This window comes from Natrix helvetica (assembly GCF_964273705.1).
Source record: "Natrix helvetica genome assembly, chromosome: 4".
Classification (NCBI taxonomy): Eukaryota; Metazoa; Chordata; class Lepidosauria; order Squamata; family Natricidae; genus Natrix; species Natrix helvetica.
This window is the reverse complement of record NC_138550.1, coordinates 126,564,253-126,578,263: the sequence shown is the minus strand read 5'-3', so window position 1 is coordinate 126,578,263 and position 14,011 is coordinate 126,564,253.

Sequence of the window (14,011 nt, the reverse complement as noted above, 5' to 3'; positions counted from 1 at the left end):
TTGCCACAAAGAAGAGGGAGTCAAACTATTCTCCAAAGCACCTGAGGGTAGAACAAGAAGCAATGGGTGGAAACTAATCAAGGAGAGAAGCAACTTAGAACTGAGGAGAAATTTCCTGACAGTGAGAACAATTAATCAGTGGAACAGCTTGCCTCCAGAAGTTGTGAATGCCCCAACACTGGAAGTCTTTAAGAAGATGTTGGATAGCTATTTGTCTGAAACGGTATAGGGTTTCCTGCCTAGGCAGGGGGTTGGACTAGAAGACCTCCAAGGTCCCTTCCAACTCTACTATTGTATTGTATTGTATTAAATATTCCCTATTCCCTATTATAAAGCAAAAGTATGACCATTAGAAAAGATATTATTGAGTCCATTAAGCTGGGGAAGTATGAGAAAGAGATTCAGGTTTAACTCTGGCTTAATCATACAAAGTAAGAGAATTACTTTGGTAGGTTTCCAAGATTCTATTTCAATCAATAAAGGTATTTCTAGAAATCTAAATGGTTCCTGTTTCCTGAACTTTTCAGCTTGTGTGGCTTTTCAGTGAGTGCTTTTTTAGTGCCTGAAGAAGACTGAACATAAAATGAAATCTGTGAGGGGTCCATGGTGTTCTCTGAGCAATAGCAATAGCACTTTTACTTACACATTGCTTTTACAGTGCTTTACAGCCCTGTCTAAGTGGTTTTCAAAGTCAGCATATTGCCCCCAACAATTTGGGTCCTCATTTTACCCAATTATCCTTATGGAAGGATGGAGTCAACCTTGAGCTTGGTGAGATTTGAACTGCCAGATTGCAGGCAGCTGGCAGTCAGCAGAAGTAGCCTGCAGTACTGCACTCTAACCACTGTGTTACTACGGCTCCTCAGCTCAGTTGTTTTCTTGCAGATTTTCATTACCCAAACTACTGTAGGTAATATCCTCAGTGCTCGTCAATGAAATGAAATCTGACAATGAAATCTGTGTTTTTCAGATTCTCTCTGTATGTTTAGCACAAATAAGTCTGAGTGTTCATGATTATTTAACTAAAGCAGTATCATACCATTAGTTTTGTTCCTACAAATGTTCAATCGGCTATATTTGCTATTGTCACCTGATATCCAAAAGTGGAAAGACTGGTCCCATCAGGTATAATGCAGTACTGCAGGCTACCTCACTGCTCACTCTGGAAGTTCAATTTTAAGTGGTTCAAGATTGACTAGCCTTCCATCCTTCTGAGGTCAGTAAAATGAGAACGCAGATTGTAAGGGGCAATATGCTGACTGTGTAAACTGCTTAGAAAGGGCTGTAAAGCACTAGAAATGGTATATAGGTATAAGTGCTATTGCTATAACTAGAAGTTCCCTTTTGGTTTTCTATTTTTCTACTTTTCTTCTACTATTTCTTTCTCTTTTTTAATGATTAGTTTCCAATGGGACATTTGGTCCCATTGACAATACATTTGGAATCTGCATTATTTTTGTAAACAGCTTTAGAACACAGGCCTGTAATCTATTCTAACTGTGAACAATACCTTCCAGACCATCTCCTGATATTACAAGAATGGGCTGAAATACCATTGAACGGGCCAAAGCATAACAAAAGGGTTTTGCAATAGTCTTGGACTTGGCAGCACATCTGCTGCAATTATGAGGAAATTGCACTTAACCACATGTTTTATAAGATTTTTTTTTCAATTAACCCAACTGTTTTGCATTTGTTTTTAAAATACTTTAAAATACTTCAATTGAAAGAGACAAAAGAAGCTAAGCAGATTATTTTTCGAAGCATATTGAAAGCTATGAACATTTGAACACTCAGGAATTCTTTATTAAACTGTCCGTTTTGGTGATCATAATTGGATCCTGCATCAGTTCATGGCACCTGTACATTCTGATATGTTGTCATAACCCTCAGAGCTATGTAAACAAGCAAGTCCTGTCGTGTTGCTGGCTGCCTGCAGTAATCAGACACAGACAAAGTAATTTCTGAGGAAGTCAGGAATATGTACATGCATTTGCGGGTGGTGGTGGTGGTAATAAAGCTGAAAAAACAATTTTTTAAAAGAAAACTTGAAGAGACTTTTAAGCTTCAGCCTATCTTGTTATTTAACAATGACGATATGAAGGTGTTATTTTCAGAATTGTCTTGATTCGGAATTAAAGCATCACAGCAAAACATGATAGGCTTTTTCAAATGTGCATGTAACAGAATGGATGTTGGCGAGTAATCTGACTTTGCCACACTGCACTGATGATTCCTGGGTATGAAGCTACTCCACATCTGCCTAGCAAAAGAATATTGCGCTAGTATGCAGTATGACATTATGAGGATGCTTCAGAACTTCTCTTACTATATTTTCTTCTGCCTTTCCGGGATGAAAACAGATGGATAAATAAAATGTAATAGGAAAAGCAGGTACAGATAATTATGATTTAAAATCATACGTGGTATAGCAAATACTTTTTGTTTCATTCAGACCCATAGGAGGCACTGCCATTAAACAACAAATTACCAAATATAGGCAGCACATCATCTATCTTGTTGATGAAAAAAATCAAATTGTATAGGTTTGGTAAGCCTCCAATAGAGAGTTGGCACTTTTTTAAGTACTCACTCCACCTTTTTTGGTATAGGCCACAAGTATCAAGTTTGGTCGTGACAAACAAGGGGTTGCCCAGATTACAAAACAATTGTCTGGAAGGCCTATTATAGTACTTACAATTATTCAAGGTATAGTATTTACAATTACTCAAGAAACACCCTCCAACAATTACATTGCTATCACAATCTGAAGCCCTAGGATAGAATAACCCTCCCAAAAGCTTTTGGAAATGGCCCATGAGCCTCCGTAAAATTTGCTGCTAAAAGGATAGTTCTTTTTTTAAAAAAATCAGCAAGAAGAAAATATACCTAGGGATTAACAGTATTAACCGTACACAATGAGTTTGATTTCATTTAACTTAGTTTTGTGCCAGCCTCAGTACTACTTTATTCTATCTAGCTCGCTTATGTTCAGAGGACACGGGTTTGCTGTTTAAGAGCGATCGTGCATTCCGACCCTCATCGCCCTTCTCGCACCCCCGGGTGCTCGGGATTACAGGACCCTGGTCTCTGGCTGGTGTCGCTTAATGCCAGGTCTGTGGTACATAAGGCTCCCCTCATTTACGACCTCATACAAGAGGGTAGAGCGGACCTAGCGTGCATTACGGAGACATGGTTGGGCCATGAGGGGGGTGTTCCCCTTAGCGAACTATGCCCACCAGGCTTCCGGGCGTTTCACCAGCCAAGAGCCCAGGGCAGGGGCAGGGGGGTGGCGGTAGTTATTAGGGAAAGTCTCAGACCTCAGAAGGTCACTGTGCCTCAGATAGGTGGGTGTGAGTCCCTTTTTGTGAAGTGGGGCCTTGGAGCTCAGGTGGGCCTTTCTGTTACGTACCTGTCTTCCTGCTACGTTTCATCGGCCCTGCCGGAGCTGCTAGATGTGTTAGCTGGATTGGCGGTTGATTTCCCCAGGCTTATGGTCCTGAGGGATTTCAATCTGCCTTCCATCAGCTCGGGAGTTCATGGCTTCCATGACAGCTATGGACCTAACTCAGTTAATTCAAGACCCCACCCATAATGGGGAACACACGCTCAACCTGATTTTTGTTTCTGGGCAGTGGATGAATGATCTAGATTTAAAGGATATTTCTATTGAGCCCTTGTCATGGTCTGATCATTTCCTCATCAGGCTTGACTTCCATACTGCTACCCCTCGCCGCAGGGAGGCGGAACCGACTAGATGGTTCCGCCCCAGGCGCCTGATGGACCCTGAAAGGTTCCTGATGGAGCTTGGAACTTTTCCTGAATCCCTTGCTCACAACTCGACCGAAGCCCTAGTGGAAACCTGGGATAGGGCGGCCATTGGGACCTTGGATCACGTTGTGCCTTTGCGGCCTCTGACCTGGTGTCAATCCCGGTTGGCTCCCTGGTTTACCGAGGAGGTCCGGGAGATGAAATGCCAGAAAAGGCACCTAGAGAGTGGCTGGAGGGCAGCCGGTCCAAATCTGATCGAATACTAGTAAGAATTCATATTAAATCTTACTTAGTGGTGATAAAAGCAGCAAAATGGCAAAAAAAATTCTGTTTTTATCGCGTCCACAGATAACTGCCCTGTTTAGCGTGACCCACTCCTTACTTAACCAAGGAACTGGGGAAGACCTCTTGCAGGGTAGGGCTGAAGAATTTGTTCAGTATCTGCAGGATAAAATCGCTCAGATCCGGACAGGCTTGGACTCTGACTGGGTAGATTCGGGCGAGCCGACGGGGATGAATCTTGTGGAGACAATCTGGGATGAGTTTGACCCTGTGACCCCCGAGGGCATGGACAGGATTATGGGGAGACTCAGTGCTGCCACTTGTGTGCTGGACCCATGTCCCTCTTGGTTAGTTTCAGCTTCCCGGGAGGTGCCACGAGGCTGGCTCCAGGCGATTACCAATGTTTCATTGAGAGAGGGGTTCTTTCCCACTGCCTTGAAGGAGGCAGTGGTGAGGCCCCTCCTTAAGAAGCCTTCCCTGGACTCAGCTTCTTTAGCCAACTATCGTCCGGTCTCCAACCTTCGCTTTGTAGCAAAGGTTGTTGAGAGCATGGTAGCACGTCAGCTTCCCCAGTACCTGGATGAAGCTGTCTACCTGGATCCGTTTCAGTCGGGTTTCATTCCTGGGTACAGCATGGAGACGGCATTGGTCATGTTGGTCGATGATCTCTGGCGGGCCCGGGACAGGGGCTGTTCCTCTGTCCTGGTCCTATTAGACCTCTCGGCGGCTTTCGATACCATCGACCATGGTATCCTACTGCGACGACTCGGGGGGTTGGGAGTGGGGGGCACCATTTTACGGTGGTTCTCCTCCTACCTGTCGGATCAGTTGCAGTTCGTGTTGACTGGAGGGCAGGGGTTGACCCCCAGGCACGTCACTTGTGGGGTGCCCCAGGGGTCAGTTCTCTCACCCCTCCTGTTAAACATATATATGAAACCGCTGGGCGAGATCATCCATGGTTTTGGGGTACCCAAATATGCTGTTGATACCCAACTTTTCATCTCTACCCCAAACCACCCAAACGATGCCCTCGATGTGATGTCCCAATGCCTGGAGGCTGTGTGGATCTGGATGGGGAGGAACAGGCTCAAGCTCAATCCCTCCAAGACTGAGTGGCTGTGGTTTCCATCATCCCGATTTGTGCATCTTGTCCCATCTTTGATGATAGGGGGAGAAATTTTAGCCCCCTCAGAGAGGACCCACAATCTGGGAGTCCTCCTGGATACATGGCTTAGTTTAGAAGAACACCTGACAGCTGTGACCAGGGGGGCCTGGTACGTCAGATCGGGATGCTCTGTGCACAGTCACTCATGCCCTCGTCCTTTCTTGCCTGGACTACTGCAATACTCTCTACATGGGGCTGTCCTTGAAGAGCACTCAGAGGCTTCAGCTGGTCCAGAATGCAGCCGCGCAGGTTATCATGGGGGTACCTAGATACTCCCATGTTACACCCCTTTTAGGCAGCCTGCACTGGTTGCCGGTTGTTTTCCGGGTGCGATTCAAGGTATTAATTATGACCTTTAAAGCTCTCCATGGCTTAGGCCCAGGGTACCTGCAAGGCCACCTACTGCCACCAGTAGCCTCCCACCGTCCAGTACGATCCCACAGAGTTGGCCTCCTCAGGGTGCCGTCAGTGAGACAGTGTCGGCTGGTGACCCCCAGGGGGAGAGCCTTCTCTGTGGGAGCCCCTTCCCTCTGGAATGAGCTGCCCCCGGAGCTTCGCATAATCCCTGACCTCCGGTCCTTCCGACGCGCCCTAAAAAGTTGGCTTTTCCAGCAAGCCGGCCTGGCCTGTTAATTTTATCTAATTTTTTAAATGTTATTGTCATATTAATTGGGTTTGGTTTTGGGGGATATTTATCTAATTTCCTTTTAACTTTTGTGATATGTGTTTTTTTAATGTTGTACGCCGCCCTGAGTCCTTTGGGAGAAGGGCGGCATATAAATTCAATAAAACAAACAAACAAACAAACAAACAAGCTCATTTTATTTTATTTTTGGGAGTGTAGCCAGCAGCACAGCATTCAAAAACTAAGGGCAGCTCCTAGTTGAATGAAAAACCACCCCTTTGACTAAGTTAGGCATTTGTGTTTGGCCCATTACTATTTGCTAATGGGTCCAAAACATCTCATGGGTTTGCATCAATAAGATATAATTCAAAAGCTAATATCTGCATTGGTTATTGCCTTTATCTATCTAGCTCAATATTGACCTCATGGTCTCAGGCACAGGTCTTGCCACACCCAGAACTTAGCACAAACAAAGCAGATGCCCTCCACAAGGCTATGCTAACAAAGACAGGTGAAGTCCCAACACTGGAAGTCTTTAAGATGTTAGATAGCCATTTGTCTGAAACAGTATAGGGTTTCCTGCCTAGACATGGGGTTGGACTAGAAGACCTCCAAGGTCCCTTCCAACTCTGCTATTGTATTGTATTAAGTTTCATTTTTTAAAAATTGAAATTATCTTTATGTAGTGTTCAGTTGTCAGTTCCTAAGAAGATCCTGGCCTCAGCGTTGCATCAGGGCTGACAACTAGTCATTTAAAGATATTGTTTATGTATTACTCACATTATAAGAGTGAATAAATTATTTGTATAAAAGCAGTGACATCACTTTAGAAAAACAGATGAATATCTAAAGAAACAAAATGTACTGAGGATTACAGAGGAACAGAGACATTTTATGAACGGACCTATAACAATAAGGAAACTTTCTGAAGCCATAAAAAAAGTTTAAACTAGAAAAGGTGCATGGATGGATTATAAGATTTTTATTATAAATGTTTTGATAATAAACTTTTACAAATTTGCCACACATGATGAAGTCTATACTACAGAGAAGAAAGATGCCAGAATTGGAAAGAAATCAATATAACATTAATACCCAGAGGATCACATTTTGACTTCAACAAGAAATTGTAGGCTGATAGCATTACTGAATAACTTGTTCAGAATTATTCTAGCTGATAGACTGAAAATAATTTTTCAAGAATTGATTCTTGGTATGTGGGTTGTTACTTAAAAGACAATCAAAGGATGCACTAAAAAGTGTTGAATATTTTAGAATAATTGGAGCAAATAATGAAAAACAAGCCACATTAATCTTTTTAGATGCAGAGGTTTTTGACAAGTTGAACTGGACATTTTTGTTCAAGGTTTTGGAAGATAAGAATTTTCATGAGAATTTTATAAAATGGATAAGATTGATGTACAAAAGTAATGTACAGTTTCCAGTCAGCACAAATAATGGTTAGTGGAGATCTAACAAAACTATGTGAGATACAAAAAGGAATAACACAGGGATGTCCACTATCCCATTGTTGTTTGTTTTGTTTCTTGAAAATTGAATAAATGCATAAGACAAGATGGGTGGAATAGAAAATTATAAATTAAGGACTTTTTGCACATCGCTTGGTGTTGAATTGAAATATTAATGAACAAATTAAAAATGTGTTGCATTAGCAGGTCCAACAATTAATAAACAGAAGAAAAAGGTGTTAACAAAAATATGAAAATAGAAGATCAAACAGAATTGATGAAAAAATGTGTTTAAGATTGAGGTATATATATGTATCACTATGCAAATACGAATGGTATGTTATTTCAAAATAACTGTGTTAAGACATTGAGTTAAGCTAAAAAAGATATATTAAGATGAGAGAAATTACAACTATCATTGCTGGTGAGATTAAACTCTTGCTTCGAATGAAGTTTTTTGATCCCAAAAATACCTGATTTGACTCATGAACCATTTAAACTGTGACAGAAGGATATAGCTTTATGCATTTATGGTATTACCTACTTATTTCATTTACTTATATAGATAAAATACAAAGGAGAGCATCACTGAAGAATAAATATCTGTCTAAATCTCTGATTACTTGAAAATTCAGTGGTTTGAATCTCATTTCCATATCACACATTTTCTCCATGACCCCTTACAAATGGAGACTTCTTTGGAATCACAAATCAGATAAGCTTTTGCAAAATATTATCACTGAGTCTTGATGCACTTATCAGATTTTCACAATAACCAGGCACATAGAACTGTTTAGGATGAGTGATTGAAAAAGCAATTCTCTGCAGGATGGACATTCCAGCAAGAAATTTACTGTAGATTTATCAAATGATAAAGCCATCTTCTGATGACTTTCTTTTTAACTAAGTACTGCTTCATCTTCTGATCAAAATATTTAAAAAATGACAAATAATTTTGATTGATTAAATTTCCGAGAGAGCCATATGATTGGCTGTGCCATCAACAGCATACCTGGAAAAGAATGCTATTGACAGTATCTGTTCAAATGAGTGCCCCCCTGTGGCCCTGCTCATTTTTTTCTGGAGAAAAGTGCATGAATCTGCAAAAGGTATCAGGTTTCACAGCAAGGTAGCTTCAGTGTACAATATATGCAAAGTCATTAAAGTAAGCTGTTGGAATCACCCTTGACAAAGTAAAGCTGGAAATCCTACTAAAGGCATGGGAACGAAGCAGCAAAGCTCTTCACAGTGACTGTGACTAAAAAGTTAACAATGCTATTATAAGGATGGATTTAGGGTCTGCGATGAATTCATGATGGTTTATTTACTGTCAGTATTGTCTTGCAAGAAGCTTTGAGGTGTGTGAGTTCCTGTATAAAATGACAATGCCTGAATTAATGTGGCTTTTCCTGCTTAATTCAAGTTCAGCTGAGGTTGCATCTTGTGCAAAGATCTATGTTCGAGAAATGCATTGATATTTACGGTTGCCAATCCTTTTGAAAGTGATTGCCTCCGTTAAGAACCCTAGCTGCAGACAAAGTTCAGCTAGCTGCAATGACTGTGTATCTAATAATATGAAAGTCTAGTTCCTGGCTTCTGCCAAATTAATTAAGTTTCCACATTCACCTGGGAGGCATAATGCTAGTAATACTATATGCATCAACATTAGTGTTAGCAGCAAAGTCATTAAAGAAAACACCTTAAGAGAAATCAGTTTCCAACTTCTACTTTGCTTTATTTATCAGATATAGAAAGCTTCCATAAAGACATTGGGTGACACACAGCATTAACATCAACAATAATAAAAAGAATAGCAGAATAATGATGATACACCTGCAGAAGAAAAGCATTCAAATTAACATGCAGAATCCTATAAAGAGCTCACCACCAACATAACCAAAACAGAGACTATAAAATACTGTCAAGGCCTGGGCTTTGTGCATCTCTAGTGATGTTGTTCCAGAGAGCAACACTGTGACCCTTCCTAATAGGTGATATTTTTTTATATATATGAAGCTTAGAGGGTACTCGCTCTGTCAGAACACATAGGGAATGCAGAAATATCAGACATCAATAGTCCTCAGATTGCACTAGAATTTCCATGACTTTCAGATAGCAAAATCAATAGTGAAGCAGCTGAACTACTAAAGATATTGTGTTTTATCACAATAGTGCTAAATGAGGTTTAATGTGCTGCTAGTACTATGTTCAAAGATCCACACGAAGTATTGTGTGGTGGTTTAAAATATTAAATGTACACCATGGAAACTCCGGTTTAGGTCTCCATTTGACCAAGGATTTCAAGGTTGGTTTGGGGCTAGTCCCTATGACAGGAGTGGACTTCAAAACTTTTAGCAAAGGGTCCTCTGCTGGGTTAATGGCAGTGTTGGGTTCTGGATTCTGTTCCAACCAGTACAGTTGGAATGGGCCCGGCGGCGTCCACATGGATGCATGCAGTGCGTGCATATATCTTAGCGCCTCCACGAGCCTCCACAACACTCCAGCTGCTCAGCGGAGTGTTGCGCAAGCCCTGTATGCGTTGTGCACATGCGCGGAAGTGCCGAAGATTGAAAAGACCGGCAAGGAGCTCAGGCGGGCGGGTGGGCCCTCCAGAGCACCGTACCGGAATGGTATTCGGTGCTCGAGGCAGGCTCCGGTACGCCCATACCAGGACGTACTGCCTGCAACCCACCACTGGTTGCTGGGTAGGTGTGGCCATGGTGGGTGTGGCCTAGTCAGCTTCCTGCACCATGGTGGTGGTGGTGGGTGTTGGCCCTCCCCAGGCTCCTGAGGCTTTCCTCGAGCCTCCGGGAGGACAAAAACAGACTCCCCAGGCTCCAGAGGCCCTCTGGAGTCCGGAAATGGGCCCATTTCCAGCCTTCCTGAACTTCCAATAAGCCTGTTTTTCGCCCTTCCCAAGCATCTGTGCACAACCTGCCCTTACCTGCATCCAAAATGGGTGCATGGGAACTCCTGGGAGGGGAGGGGTGAGCAGAGCCAGCCAGGAGTGGGATTTGGGGGTTCTCCAAACTGCACAGAATTTTAGTTAGAGGTTCTCCCAAACCACTGTGAACCCCCAGCAGCCCACCCCTGTTCCCATAGCGTTGTTCTGAATGTTTAAAATTAGGAGAGACCTTTATGTATTCTTTCTTCAATTCTTTAATGACTCAATAAAAAAAAATCACTCATCTGCAAATGAAATAAATTGATGATATGTATCTTTATCTTTAAAAATGGTCATTCACTTCCACAACAGAAGTTAATGCATGTGAGTAGAAGAATTCGCACACAGGCTGACTTCCTTGAAGAGTTTACTGTTTGACTTGGACATCTTCCTTCACTCAAATTGGATCACATGGTTGTGGTTTGAAAAAAAGATTAAGTCTTTTATGCCTTTTTGAATTTTTTCATCAAGGATGCAGACAGAAGATATCAAAATAAAACAATTGTTTTTGTTTTGCTTTCCCCCTTAGTAAGATTTTTTTTAAAAAAAATAATCTCTGCATTCTCCTAAATCATCAGGAATGAAGATCAAGTGACTAGGACATGAATAATTATCTGGATTATCTTGGCAAGAATGGAGAGGTTAAAAAAATAGTTTAGCATAGCTCATGTAGAAGAAAGAAGGCTTGTACCTAAGACACTGGAGAAATTGTTCAAGGACAGTTCATATATCTAAAATATGACTCTTGCAACTATGCCAAGGTCAATGAGAACTAGAATGACCTGCCACAAAAATGGTGTTTTCATATGTTCATTTGAGCCAGCATCTCCCCCAACTCCAATTTCTCCACAATATTTCAGAGATACAGTCATCTTCAACTCCAGGATATAATCAACTCCTCCACTTCCTAAATATTTGGCATTTCCACAAAGATATTCACAAAGGTCTAAAAGCAAAATACAGGCATTACATTGAGGACAAACTGTTCCTTAACTTGTAGAGTTGTGGGATTGATTTTGTTTAACAGCGTTCCATATTTTAAGAAGAAATGCAGCTTGGTTTTATATGCTCATTTCCAGACCAAAATATGCTGATAAAAGCTTTCTTTTATGGTTTCCCCTTTCAATAGCTGAAATATTGTTAGTTAATGAAGTTCAAACTGTTCAAATGATCATTTTCCAATTCAATTTTATATTTTGAGACCCAACTTGCTCTTTTCAAACACTTATCTTATACAGCACTTCAAGGTAACTTATTAATCAAATAACTGAATTTGCCATTTCCTGTTCTAGTTCTCACAGTCCAATACCACCCTATCTATAAAACAATATATGTTTTCCTTCTCCTGTCATTTCAGAAAAAAGGAAACCATTCCTTTAAATTAAAATTTTGCTACATTGCAGACCTTCATCCTTAAAGAATGCACAGCTGTTGTTTAATAGCTAATGGAAGAATCCATTTTGCACTCGATGAAATTTTTGCCATGACCCATGGTGTTATTTATCAGTTTATTTATTAATTTACTAGATTGCTACCTTTCTGAAGTCTCTTAGTGGCTTATAAAAGGTGTTTCATAGACCTCTGAAAATAATATGGCTTTGCTTCAGCAAAATAGAAATTTGAAGGAATATTGTGCTCCTTGATGTGAGATCTGCACCCATCATTTTGGTCTTCTGTAGTGCCTTAAAACCTGACTCTTCAACCTAGAACAACACTGAAAACATGTTTCCTCCAGCTATTTCAAGTGCTAGTCAAGTAACATGAAGTAAAAATACATGGTCATTTCATGGTCCTCAAAAGGAAAATTGCTATATTGTTTATGAAGCAGCTATGAAGAACAATTGCACATCCCAACCATTTCAGGATTAATCAGGAAATCTAAAGGATCTGCAATTTGCTTCCAGTGCCCGGTTGTATGCGGTATTTTGTTTAGGATGGATCTTACCTCATTACTAAACATTTTAGCAACATGTTTAGAAATATGGCTCATATCAATTTAGAAAACTTTATAGAAGCAGCTGAAATGCCATAACAACATGTCACCATTATGTTGGGGCAGCAAATCAGTGCTATGAAGTAAATAGTTAGTTAGCAAGCAAGCAAGCAGACTCAGAGGTTTTATACTCCAACTTGATCAAATCAAATTGTATTAAATTCTTTATTAGGACCACTGATCCAAATATTATATATTTGGACACAGGCATTACACAACATAAGAAAAGAAACATTAAACTAAATATAGAAAACAGCAAAGGGCAATTTCTAAACTTGGAATAACATCATCAAGTAGCCTTTAGATGCTCATCTTATAGTTATTAATAAGAAGTATTGCTTGTCTGTATAAACTGACCTCTTTTATGCTTGCCCAAAAAGGTTCGTTTGTTTAGGCAGCTATTTTATTTTATTTTTATTGCAACTTTTGGCCATCTGTTTTGATTACTTTAATATGTGTGTGTTACATACTAAATATGTTGCAACATCCTCTCTTTATATTCACTCTATAAAAACAGCATTCAGACAGAGGCTTGATTAGAAAACATTAGAAAATATTAATGTCTTACCCCTCTTTGAAAAAAAATCCATATTTCAGCTCAAACTGCAATAAAAATGATTAATAAAGATACATGCTTCTGGGATTAGGATCTTGCAAAAATATGTCCAATGCTTGTGCAGGGGCTTGGACTAGAAGACCTCCAAGGTCCCTTCCAAGTCTGCTATTTTGTTATTCCACAAATAGGAATTACTAATCAACAAAAGCAAGAACAGAGAAACTTGCAGTATTGCATCATAAACACAGCAAGTAGAGATCACTTCAGCAGCTTGGCATCTTGTAATTTGTGTCCTGCCCTTCTCTTAAAAATAAACATACAGGTACTGAGATTATGCAGTGCTGTTGGTATTAATCATTCATCTTTTCTCTACTTTTGAAAGTACACATTTCTTCAAATATGATTTAGAACTACAAACAAATAGGGGATCCAAATAAGCCCACATCCCCATCTTCTATAACCATTTACTGGCAGGCAATGAAAGAATTTTTATACATGGGGTACATCAGATCCATTCTATGGGTTTGTAGTGCCTGCAGAAGAACACGAGCTTTGAATTATCTTTGCTTTATATCCTATTAATTAGCAGTAGGGGACATATGGAAAGTTGAGGTCTGGAGCAAAGGATCAAGTTTCTCCCTTCTTACCCTGAGATACTTATTCATGTCTTATGGTTACAGCATCATAAATATGTTCCTAGTGTTATCTTGTAACATGAACCCTTGCAATAGCTTTTCCTATATAAGGTGAAAATCCTTTTGTTTTGAACAGACTTCAGGGTGTAGGCTTTGTGCATTATTTCTTAGACATTCTTTTGGTGAATTTTTCTGTTGGTTATTAATTACTGATTCTTTTGCTTTACTTGTCATTACTATTAAACATAGAAGAATAGGGTTGGAAGGGACCTTGGAGGTCTTCTAGTCCAATGCCCTACTCAGGCAAGAGACTCTATACTATTTCAGACAAATAGCTGTCCAGTCTCTTCTTGAAAACGCCCACCCACAACTTTTAGAGGTAAGCCATTCCACTGATGAATGTTCTCACTATTATTAATTGTAGGCTAAATATCTCTTTAATAATCTTCCACCCATTACTTCTTATCCTGCCTTCAGGTGCTTTCCCGGCTAGGTCAAAACCTGTTCCCTGTGACAGCCACTGATATCAGCCTAGTCCTCTTTGTTAAATTAGACAAAACTGCCATCATTC